This window comes from Sprattus sprattus (assembly GCF_963457725.1).
Source record: "Sprattus sprattus genome assembly, chromosome: 21".
Lineage (NCBI taxonomy): Eukaryota > Metazoa > Chordata > Actinopteri > Clupeiformes > Clupeidae > Sprattus > Sprattus sprattus.
Window position 1 is genome coordinate 12,309,524 of NC_137919.1, and position 12,500 is coordinate 12,322,023.

Below are 12,500 nucleotides of genomic sequence, written 5' to 3' on the forward strand. Positions count from 1 at the left end.
CACATGATATGATACAAAAAGACCGTCTAAAAGCACCTAAGGTATTAATATTACATGCTGGAAATTTTACAGTGTACATATTGTGCTAAGTGTTACAGACATACATATAACATTGTATGATATAAGCCTCTGTCCAAATCAACCTGAGAAAAGAATTCCGCTTTGGCCAGGAGACAAACCCAGGCCTGCTGTATAGTACTGAATAAACTGTTTCATACTCTATAATCAATGATAAGCAGCCAGCCAGACAAATAAATGTAATGAGGTGGTTGATTTTTCAAAAGCCTTGATAAGTTCATGTATTTAGGCTTCATCTGATAAATCAGTCAGGCGAAGAACGGCGAGGAAATGAAAGAACACTAGACCTTTGCGTTACGTTCTGCTGTTGTATAAATAAAAGAGAAAAACAGATGAGTCCAAAGGTTATTTAATAACCACATGATGACACGCACACACACAAACACAGATCCCTCCAGACTCAGCCTGGAAATGTCTCAAACTTTCCTGGAGTTCTTAAAAAATAATAAAGGAAAAACCAGAGAGGTGGAGTTTCATCTGAACAGATGAGGGGATTTACTCACCAACCACAGCCGTCTGTTCTGCATTCAGAGCCCTGGTTTCCGCCGAGCGCTTATCAGGTGCCGCTCACAGGAAGGACGCCACTCAGACGCTTCCTCTCAGCGATGTGCACCATGTCCTCCGCTGCGCTCCTGTTCTGCCTGGCCTCAGCAGTAGTAACAGGTAATACCACACTTATGTGTTTTCAACTTGCGTTTTGAGCACTCAGCGAATCGGTCTAGAATAGGAGAATAGAATTGACCATTTTGATTTCATATTTCATGTTTCATGTTTTTATTGATTTTGTTATATGTTCTCTGATGGAAGTTAAAGGAATCTGTTATGCATTTGATGAATAGGATGTAAGCCAGACATAATAAATGTAATACATGGCATCTGATATTATGAGGACCGTCATGACAATTATCAGTTATCAATTATCAATTATGTAACATGAAATTGTTACCTCTGAATGTGAATAACAACAGCCATTGCATCAAGTGACAGCCTGGTGTCTAGCATTGAGCTGGCTGGTGTTTGTCATGCCATGTTAACAAACCTTTTGGACACCTTTGGCGTCTACCAAATATCAAATACTATTGCCATAACCATAACCATATCAACGGCCGATAGTCACATGCATAACAGATTCCTCTCACTTCCATCAGAAAACATTCAATAAAAACAAATCAGAATCAGTAGAAATATTAAATCAAAATGGTCTATTATATTCTAAGACAAAAAAAAAACTTAGATTTGAAAAAATGTTGATTAAAAAAGGTGCTTTCTGGACGGCTCAGACCTCTGGGTCTCCCTGCCTTTCAGCCTTTGAAGTTTTGTATTCATGCTTCAATGAGGGGGCGAGAAGAGTATGACTATGACTAGGGCTGTGACTAGGGCTATGACTAAGGGGGAATCAATCTAGTTTGTAGATGTATGTCGATAGACTCGATACAAGGATAATCCCCTTTTTCAGAATTGACTTTGTCCTTCTTTAAAGTTCCATATGTGGTTGCTCTGCACAAGGCTAAATAGTGTCCTTTGGCTGCCTTTTATCTCTGACACTGGGAGGCCTCTTGGTGTGATGGCATATTTACGTGAATTGAATAGAAGTGATTTGTCGGTTATTAATATGAATTGAATAGAAGGTTTTTGTCGGTTTTAAATATTAATTAAATAAAAAAGATTTGTCAGTTATAAATATTAATTAAATAAAAGTGATTTGTGGGTTATTAATATGAATTGAATACAAGTGATTTCTCAGTAATTAATATGAATTGAATAGAAGTGATTTGTCGGTTATTAATATGAATTTAATACAAGTGATTTGTCGGTTATTAATATGAATTGAATAGAAGTGATTTGTCAGTTATTAATATGAATTGAATAGAAGTGATTTGTCAGTTATTAATATGAATTGAATAGAAGTGATTTGTCAGTGTCCTTATATTTGTATTGTTTTAAAGCTCTGAGCTGCATTGCTGCAAAATGAAATACAACTTTCAAGTAACCAAGTGCATTCCTCCTTCTATCCCAAAGTGTCCTTCAGCACTGATGTGCCTACTGAAATCTATGGGATTAAAGGACAATCCATTCGCTTGGACATTCCTGCAAAGCCTAAGGTCTCACTGTCTAAACTCGAGTGGGAACTGCAAGCAACTGCAAGTGCAAGGACAATTATCGTTCGAAACAAAACTGTGGCTCCAAAGTATCGGCAGAAGGTGGAGTTCTTTGACGGAAATTTCTCCATCCAGTTGACCAATCTGAATGAGAAGGACAGTGGAATTTACGCTGCTATTAACACCGAAGGATGGGAGGATAAGGCACTAGTCTCCTACAAACTAGTGATCATGGGTAAGTAAGCTCCTTTGTGATGCAGTTTCTAAAGAAAAGTGCAACCATTAGATGCCACTCTCCTGCATGAAAGATCAAGTTTGAGGCCGTGTGTTAAGACGTTGACGTTTCACCTTTACACCTGTGACACATCCCATCCTTTGGTTTAAAATATCACTCTTTTTATATGTTTCTCTTTTCTGATGAATAATGTAAGTACACTACTTGAGGTAAGGGGTACTGTGCTGTTGTAGGCAGAGAGGTTGCAAGAATAGAATACAATACTACATGGTGGCACAAATGAAATTCAGTAGCTCTTTTATGTCAAATATAGAACAGTGACAGTGACAGGCGCTTCTTCATTAAGGTCATCAGGTCTCCGTACAGCATTTCAGTTTTCCATGCCGATATATTTGAGTTTGGTAGTTATTCTGTCTCAAAATTTATTTCAGTTTTTTTGTAACATTTCTTTGGCAATGTCATATTACTGTTTTGTGAGGCTAAATGTATGCCATCAAAATTGATATTGAACAGTTTTGTCACTAGTTGATGTACTGAAGTTAATGAGTTCCACTAATAAGTTCCTGGGCTTTACCGTCTGTTGTGTGTTTGAGTGTGTGTTTGAGAGTGGTAGTATTTGTGAGTGGTAGTGTGTGTGTATGAGTTCCACTTATAAGTTACCGTGCTTTACCGTCTATTGTGTTTCACAACATCACAGAAAGAGGACTGAAAGTAGAGTAGTCAAGCCATGGCGGCCATGTTGGGGAAGGTTGCGGTGACACCACAGTGGAGAGACACAGTATCATGACAAACACTTCCTGGACGTCCTGCTGTAGTCTGTTCCCCCCTGATCAGTGACACATTCAACTTCCTAACCACATCTCTCCCTTTTCTCACAGAGGCTGTGTCCAAACCCATCATAAAGATCTCCCTGGTGCGTCCCCACGGCAACTCCTCTGGTCGCCACGGTAACTCCTCTGGTCGAAACTGTGGCTTCCATGTCAACTGCTCCTCCTCGGGCTCGTGGGCTTCATGCAGCTGTGACGAGAACCACTGCTCACCTCTGCAGTCGCCCCTGGCAACCAGTGTCAACATCACCATCTCCAGGAGAAAAGGACACATTGAGTGCCGTGTCAGCAATCGGGTCAGCACAGAGACGGGATCTCTACAACTACCTGAGAACTGTAAGTGTGGACAGATCAAGATGACCGTTCAACCTGCTAGAAACAGTCACACAGACACACAGACACACACACACAGAGACACACACACACACACACACACACACACACACACACACACACACACACACAGCTAGGATTTATAGGAAGATGGATCCACCATTAGTCAATGTCTGCCGATATGACACTGATTCTTCCATTCTGTAATTGTCACAGTGACTTCTACACTATGAACTTTGATCAACACAGTGACTAATGACAGACTGTAGCATGTGCCTTTATGTATTTCTGACATGGCGATGTGATTCTTATGGAAGAGTACATTATTAACACCGTGAAAGAGTGCTGACCTCCTCTCTGATCTTCTGAATGTGTAGTCTGGCCAAGGAAACAGGAGTTGATAGAATGATTCAAACTGTTAGCCTGTGGCTCTCAAATATGAATTTGAATTTGAAATTTGACTGATTGATTGATTGATTAGTTGGTTGGTTCCCTATCCATTGATTGATTGATTGATTGTATGTTAACATCGTAGGTTTGGAAGACAGCTTAGTAAAGCAGTCACTGGACCCGGATCTCAGGTGGACCGTCCTTCTCAGTGTGATCGTTGCTTCGCTGCTGTTGCTTGTATGTATCATACTCATCGTGAGGAGGTTTCGAAAGAAGCCCACGGAGATGGAAGATACACCCCATAAGGTAACCCCCGTCCCCTTCCTTTCTCTCCCTCTTTCTTTTTGTCGCTGTCTTTTACTCTCTCTCTCTCATACACTAATTTGCCTTAACTATGAAGAGCTTGTGATTTGTTTAGAGTAGTTCTTCAACTCAACAGAGTTCAGCACTGCACCTCTCTTCACAAATGAAATGTGTGTAACTCAAAGAAATAAAATCGTGTCTGATTGATGTTTCAGCACCATGACATACCAACCGTCATCGTAACAGAAAGCGACGCGGATGAGCCCAGCAGGCAGGAAGGGAACTCCATCTACAGTGTCGTCAACAAGGCTGCCAGATGCCTCGTGGCGAGCCACGAAGCTCCGATAACGTTGAAAAATCAGGTAAAAGAATACTGAAAAAGAAGGAGTAACTGCTGTGTGTGTTCTTATTTATTGTTTGAAATAAGATTAATGTCAGATTTGACCATGTAAGATATATGAAATACATTTCATGTTTGTGTTTAAAACAGTTATGAATAATTTAAGTAACTTTAACTCCAATAACCGCAGATAAGCGCGGTGGTGATATACAATTGTTATGTTTTTATGTTTTTTGCCAATTTCATAATCTTGTTTATACCGCGGGTATAATTCATGAATTAAATATTGTGTGCTGTCATATTTTTCAGACATCCAGGTCAGTGGATACAGAAGGAGAGCATAGATCACAGCGCCAACAGAGAAACAAAAGGAAACAGCGCCCCCAGGAGGACAAAAACATGACCATATACACCACAGCCACAAAACCACTGGAGAAACAGCGCCCCCTAGAGGACACAGACAGGACCATATACAGCACAGCTACAAAACCACTGGAGAAACAGCGCCCCCTGGAGGACACAGACAGGACCATATATGACACAACCAGAACACAACAGAATGAACAGCTTCCTCCACTCGTCACCAACACGAGCCAGACAGAAACCAACCAGGCTGACACTGTCTATTACACGCTTGGACACATGAACAGTGGCCCGCACTGACCTATGGAAGAAGACTAAGGACACAACAGTGCGCTAAGCAAAAGGTTGACAGAATTACTAGGAACTAATAACAACATGCAGGAGGTACCCTTTACCTTCACTGATGATGTCTAAGGTAGTTGTATCTATACCAAGCGGATTGCATAGTTACAACATAGTATATGACATAATATATATATATATATATTTATATCACACTCTCCTCCTCTATGTAGTATTGTGTTTTTTATTTATTGAGTTCTACTATTGTATACATTCCTGTGTCCGTCGAGATTACAATCCCTTTAAAGTGAATGTGTCTGTTGAGATTACAATGGAAGAAGATGGCGATATAAAATGACAAAGGGTCTGGACGGTGTTCACCAGGGGTCCTTTCACAAGGATTAAACCCTAATGCTACTTCTGTTGACAAAACTATTACATTCACTGACACATACATTTAAACTGTAGGCACAGACTACTGTAATTCACTCTTCACTGGGATCACTGGCAAGAACATCCAGAAGCTGCAATACATTCAAAACAGCGCTGCCAGGACCGGAAATATGAGCACATAACACCCATTCTACACTCACTACACTGGCTCCCTGTTTCAATCCGGATTGACAGCTTCCGGATTGACTACAAAGTCCTCCTACTCACCCATACATGCATAAATGGACATGCACCTCCCTACCTACAAGAACTCATTACTCCCCAAACATCCAACCGCACCCTCAGATCAACAAACAGCTCTCTCCTCCGGGTCCCCAACACCAAGCTCCGCACCATGGGCGACCGGCCTTTTGCTCTGCAGTACCTCGCCTATGGAAAAGCCTTCCTGACCACCTAAAGGCAACACAGACACTGGACTCTTTTAAGACTGGCCTAAAAACACTTTTTATTCAGGGAGGCGTTTTTGACTTGGGGTTAAATCACTGTCAGCTATTTCTTTTGTGTTTCTGTTCATTCACTGTTTTCTTTAATGCTTATGTTTACTAGGTTTTTTATTATAGTTTGTTTAAACTATGTTCTGGCACTCTGAGATTCTTTTGAATGAATAGTGCGCTATAAATAAAATGCATTATCATTATTATTATTAATACAATGTCCTATCTATACCAAGCGGATTGTATAATTAGGACATATTACATGGCATATATATATATATATATATATATATATATATATTAGAACTCTTTGTTGATTGTGATTGACAATGTGTAGCTCTGGCCTGTGCATATCTATTATATTATAATTATTAAAATGAAAGAAAACATCCAACCAGCCATCTAGCTACTACAAACTTATTTGAGCTTTAAAGTGATGTAGTCCTAGCACACTCAGGGTCCAAGTGTGGGCTGGCAGAAAGGACAGTACATGCACACTGTTGCACACAGGAAGGAGATGGTTCAGAGCAAGCTGTAAAGGTTAGAGGTCAAACAAGTGGGCAGAGCCACTAAGTTCATTAGTGAAATGTTTGATTAAAGCTGACCAATAGCATTGCTGGACACACACACACACACACACACACACACACACACACACACACACACACACACACACACACACACACACACACACACACACACACACACACACAATCCCTTTAAAGTGAATGTGTCTGTTGAGATTACAATGGAAGAAGATGGCGATATCAAATGACAAAGGGTCTGGACGGTGTTCACCAGGGGTCCTTTCACGAGGAATAAACCCTAATGCTACTTCTGTTGATCAAAACTATTACATTCACGGACACATAAATGTAGCTTGTCAAATGCTCTAGCAACATCCCTTTAGACTGACTGGTGTATATGGTTAATTAGGGTGTAGCTTTTGCGCCTTGAAAAAAAGGGTTTTGCTCACTTAGATTCCATGACAAACTGAGGGTATTTCTGTCAAGATCAATGAAGCCCATCTCACGCGCTCTGGATCATTTATGTAATCATTCTGGGAACAAACTGTAGAGATTATTTAAGCCTAATTTAGAATAATTCTGGGAACAAACTAGAGATTATTTAGGCCTTATTTTATGGAATCAGATCAATGCCATAAATATTTTGTAATCTGTAATATAGATTTTGTATCTGTAATATAGATTTTGTATCTGTGAAACCATCTACACTTTCAAAACCTATCTACAGATACGGATTTAAAATACGAAATGTATATATACTTTCAAAAACTATCTTCACTTTCAAAATCTATTTACAGATACGGATTTCAAATACGAAATGTATCTATACTTTCAAAAACTATCTTCACTTTCAAAATCTATCTGCAGATACGGATTTCAGTTACGGATTTAAGTTACGAATTACGGATACTGGATAATGACCAGCCTGATTTCAAAACCACCTTGCAATGTCATTTTCGTTTCTTTTCATGGCACTTTGGGGTAGCCTATTTGTAACCATTTTCTGAAGTCCTTGAAAACGCTTTATTGTGTATTTTTTGTGGAAGCGAGTTTCATATGATATATGAGGCAGCAAGCTGGAGTTCTCGCCACACTTTCATTAGATTCTATTTGTTAGATGTGGCTGAGACCAATTTCTTAGTTACAATGCGTTCTGTAGCCAAGCGATCTCTGAATCGCCAGAGCCTAAGAATAACTTAATAGTACAGGTGTTCATCAGCTCTTACGTGGTAGAAGGCAGTGGACAGAGCCCTAAACGTTGACAGTGTTGGCGTTGTGGTATTAGAAAGTACTCTACAGGCTGGCGATCTCCGAATGCAGAGCTCATGTCAAGCACAGTAAAAGTATTCCACCAAGCACTGCATTCCCACATGAGTGTCATAACCACTGCCCATTTGGGCCAGACAGAAATTCAACTAGCGTTGATTGGCTAGTCAGTACAGGATACAATGTGTTGATTGGCGCTTTAGAAAATCTGCCAAAAGCGCTGATTGGCTCTTTAGAAAGGACGTTAAAACAGTGCCAAAAGTAAATTTGTAATTCGTAACTGAAATCCGTAATGCGTATTTGAAATCCGTATCCGTATCCTTAATTCGTAACTGAAATCCACAACTGAAATCTGTATCTGCAGATAGATTTTGAAAGTGAAGATAGTTTTTGAAAGTGTAGATAGTTTTTGAAAGTGTAGATACATTTCGTTTTGAAATCCGTATCTGTAAATAGATTTTGAAAGTGAAGATAGTTTTTGAAAGTGTAGATACATTTTGTATTTTAAATCCGTATCTGTAGATAGGTTTTGAAAGTGTAGATGGTTTCACAGATACAAAATCTATATTACAGATACAAAATCTATATTACAGATTACAAAATATTTATGGCATTGATCTGATTCCATATTATTTAGGCCTAATTTAGAATCATTATGGGAATAAACTGTAAAGATTATTTAAGCCTCTATAAGAATCATTCTGGGAACAAACTAGAGATTATTTAGGCCTCATTTAGAATCATTCTTGGAACAAACTCTAGGCTATTTGGTGCCTCCAGAACAACAGCAGAACTGAACAGGTGACTGAAAACCTGTTTGGCTGAGCATTGGATCAACCGAAGAGATCAGATGTATAAACCTATTCATTTTGGTGCCACAAGGCTGCTGGTGACTGTGTGGTGTCCCAGAGACAGAGAACATGACCAGTGACCAGTAGCTTACATGCATGAAGAAGGCATAAGGTACGAAAGGCTGTGAACTATGTTTGTATTTACGCTTGTGTTTATGTTTGTGTTTGTGCTAGACCAAGCTGAATGCAATCTCTTTCTGCATTTGGCTAGGGTTAGTGGAATTACACTACAATATGGGAATAGAAATCACAAGAAATGTCATTATAGTGTGTTAATATCATGGATGACATCTGTTTACTGCTGATTGAGCATTTAATTCAAGTCAGACATATTAGACTACCTCTTTCCAAACATTGTATCCTTTTTTAAAAGCCTGATAGAATATGTGTTAACTTCGAGGATATTAGAGATAGATTAATTGCATTAGTCCATGACATGGTTTGCTTCCTTGCCATTATAGAAATATGTCGGCATAAAGCACCTCTCTTCCAATAAAATCTCAATCAATAAAAGGGAACCTGATCTTTTTGCCAAATAGATTTACAATGAGGGTTTGTGACTGTTGCATGTAAATGTTTCCTGTCAGAAAAGAACATGTAGCCCCGACAACCTGCCCAGGCGGAATAGGTCATTTTCAACCCAAAGTCGGAACCACAAACTTGAGCTTGAGCCAGTCTTTAGACGCATATTTTCTGCAGATCTAGTTGGTGTTGTATCACGTATCAAAGTGCATGGATGAAGACCCTAGTGTGGTGCTCCACCAGCTAAGCTATGGTAATGCTAATGCTGCTGTGAGACTCCACCAGCTAAGCTACGCTAATGCTAACGGTGCAAATCTATACCAGCGATATGAGTGACGTGATTTTCTGAACCCCATGCATTTCAACGGGAGCCAGTCCATTGTGACGTAGACCAGCGATCTGGGCGACGCGACCGCTGAAAATTCGAACATGTTGAACTTATGCAAATGAGGAGCGATTTTTCCCGGCAGCGGCCAATGAGATTGTTTGGTGTCGTCTTTGACGGTTTGAAAATTGTAGGACTGTATGCTATTTCCACACGCTACACCATCCCCACTCAAAGCGATGGAAGCGATGGAATTTGGTTGCGTCGCTGGTATGGATTCGCACCGTAATGCTATTGTTGTTTGCTGGCTCTGCAAGGACTGGGACACTAAGGATGGATTAAGATGTTATTTTATTCCTGCACAATGGGTCATCATTTACAGGAAAACCCTACAACATATATATAGCTAATCAGTGTGTGCATTACTTTGGTCCGCCTAGACAAAATACATACTATGAACATTACATATTCCATTAATCCACCTGCTGCAGTTATCTAACATTGTATTCTAATTAATATCTAATTACTAAGAAATATAAAAGTATGGGAATATATACAAACAAAATGTCATATGGACACATACAATTTTGAATAATACATCATCCAACAGTTTATCGTGCAGAACAGCGCTTATCATACGGTAGACACTACACTCTTGTGGTGGAAAAAGGGTACTTTATGTAGCAGGCAACATGACGTTACTGGCTAGTCATTCTAAAGCGATAATGCTAGCCACGCCACCAGTATGATAACAGTATAATAACAATTTAACAACACAATATAAAGCTTCAAATCAAAACAACACATCAAATTTGTTACCTGCACAATGGGTCATCACTTATATACAGTAGCTAATCAGTTTGGGCATTACTTTGGTCCGCCTAGACAAAATACATACTATGAACATTACATATTCCATTAGCCAAACGCAAACATGCTTGAAGTCAATGTGATTTATATGATTGCTAATTTACAATACAAAAACAGACATTTAATTGGCACGTGTAATCAAACATTTATGAAATTATTCTAAAGACTATAATGCGAACCCTTTTTGCTCAACCTATCTGCAGCAGTTATATTTTCTTCTGCTGCAGGGCAGGATGTGCTACTACGGTGTGAACAATATTTCAAAATAAGAGTTTCAACCCAATGACGCAGGATTAAACAACCGCTACCAAGAACTTTAAATAGAACTCCGTTACACTATGAGACTGCACTGGTTAAGCTACGCTAATGCTAATGCTGCTGTGAGTCGCCACTGGTTAAGCTACACTAATGCTGCTGTGAGACGCCACTGGTTAAGCTACACTAATGCTGCTGTGAGACGCCACTGGTTAAGCTACACTAATGCTGCTGTGAGACTCCACTGGTTAAGCTACACTAATGATAATGCTGCTGTGAGACACCACTGGTTAAGCTACGCTAATGCTAATGCTGCTTTGAGACTGCACTGGTTAAACTACATGCTAATGTATGGAATCAGATCAATGCCATAAATATTTTGTAATCTGTAATATAGATTTTGTATCTGTAATATAGATTTTGTATCTGTGAAACCATCTACACTTTCAAAACCTATCTACAGATACGGATTTCAAATACGAAATGTATCTACACTTTCAAAAACTATCTTCACTTTCAAAATCTATTTACAGATACGGATTTCAAATACGAAATGTATCTACACTTTCAAAAACGATCTACACTTTCAAAAACTATCTTCACTTTCAAAATCTATATGCAGATATGGATTTCAGTTACGGATTTCAGTTACGCATTGCGGATACGGAAACGGATACGGATTTCAAGTACGAGTTACAAATTTCTGTTACAAATTACAAAATCTTTTTGGCACTGTTTTTACTTCCTTTCTAAAGAGCCAATCAGCGCTTTTGGCAGATTTTCTAAAGCGCCAATCAACACATTGGATCCTGTACTGACTAGCCAATCAGCGGCGCTAGCTTGCTGGTAACTGGGAAAGTTGAGTGAAACGTGTATGCAGCAGTCATGGATCAGAGACCGAGAAATGGCACAAGTAAGAAGTCCTATATTTGGAGTTGTTAATAAAGTCATTGTAAAACGCACAATCATAGTCAGTGGTTTTCAATCCACACTTCGTTCCACCTGTTTCAAAGATCCTTGTCGTTGTATGGAAGATATTAGGATCTGCTTTGGTATCTAACGAAAGCTAACGTTAGCATTTTCGTGACCGATATCCTATTCACATTTAATTAAGTTAACCATGAACAGTATTCATATGACCCATTACGATGAGAACATTTAGCAGACAGACTGCTATTGTCTTGTTCTCCAGACACATGCAAAGTGATGGTGGGGGTATACCGTTAAGTGCATATGCATCCTCAACAGCTGGAAATTGACCAGCCTGATTTCAAAACCACCTTGCAATGTCATTTTCGTTTCTTTTCATGGCACTTTGGGGTAGGCTATTTGTAACCATTTTATGAAGTCCTTGAAAACGTTTTATTGTGTATTTTTTTGTGGAAGCGAGTTTTCTAGCGTCTCAGTGGAAGAGATATATGAGACCAATTTCTTAGTTACAATGCGTTCTGCAGCCAAGCGATCTCTGAATCGCCAGAGCCTAAGATTAACTAAATAGTACAGGTGATCATCAGCCCTTTGGGCCAGACATAAGGCATGCTTGTTTAACTTCCCCCACGGCGTTCGTACACCGAATTGTATTCAAACCGTGCGGGGGAGACCCCAGATCTCTCCCTAAGCAGAGCGGTGGCAGATTTAGGTTATAACTATTGAATAATGAGCGGCCCAGCAGTTGCCAGCAAGCTAGCGCTGATTGGCTAGTCAGTACAGGATAGAATGTGTTGATTGGCGCTTTAGAAAATCTGCC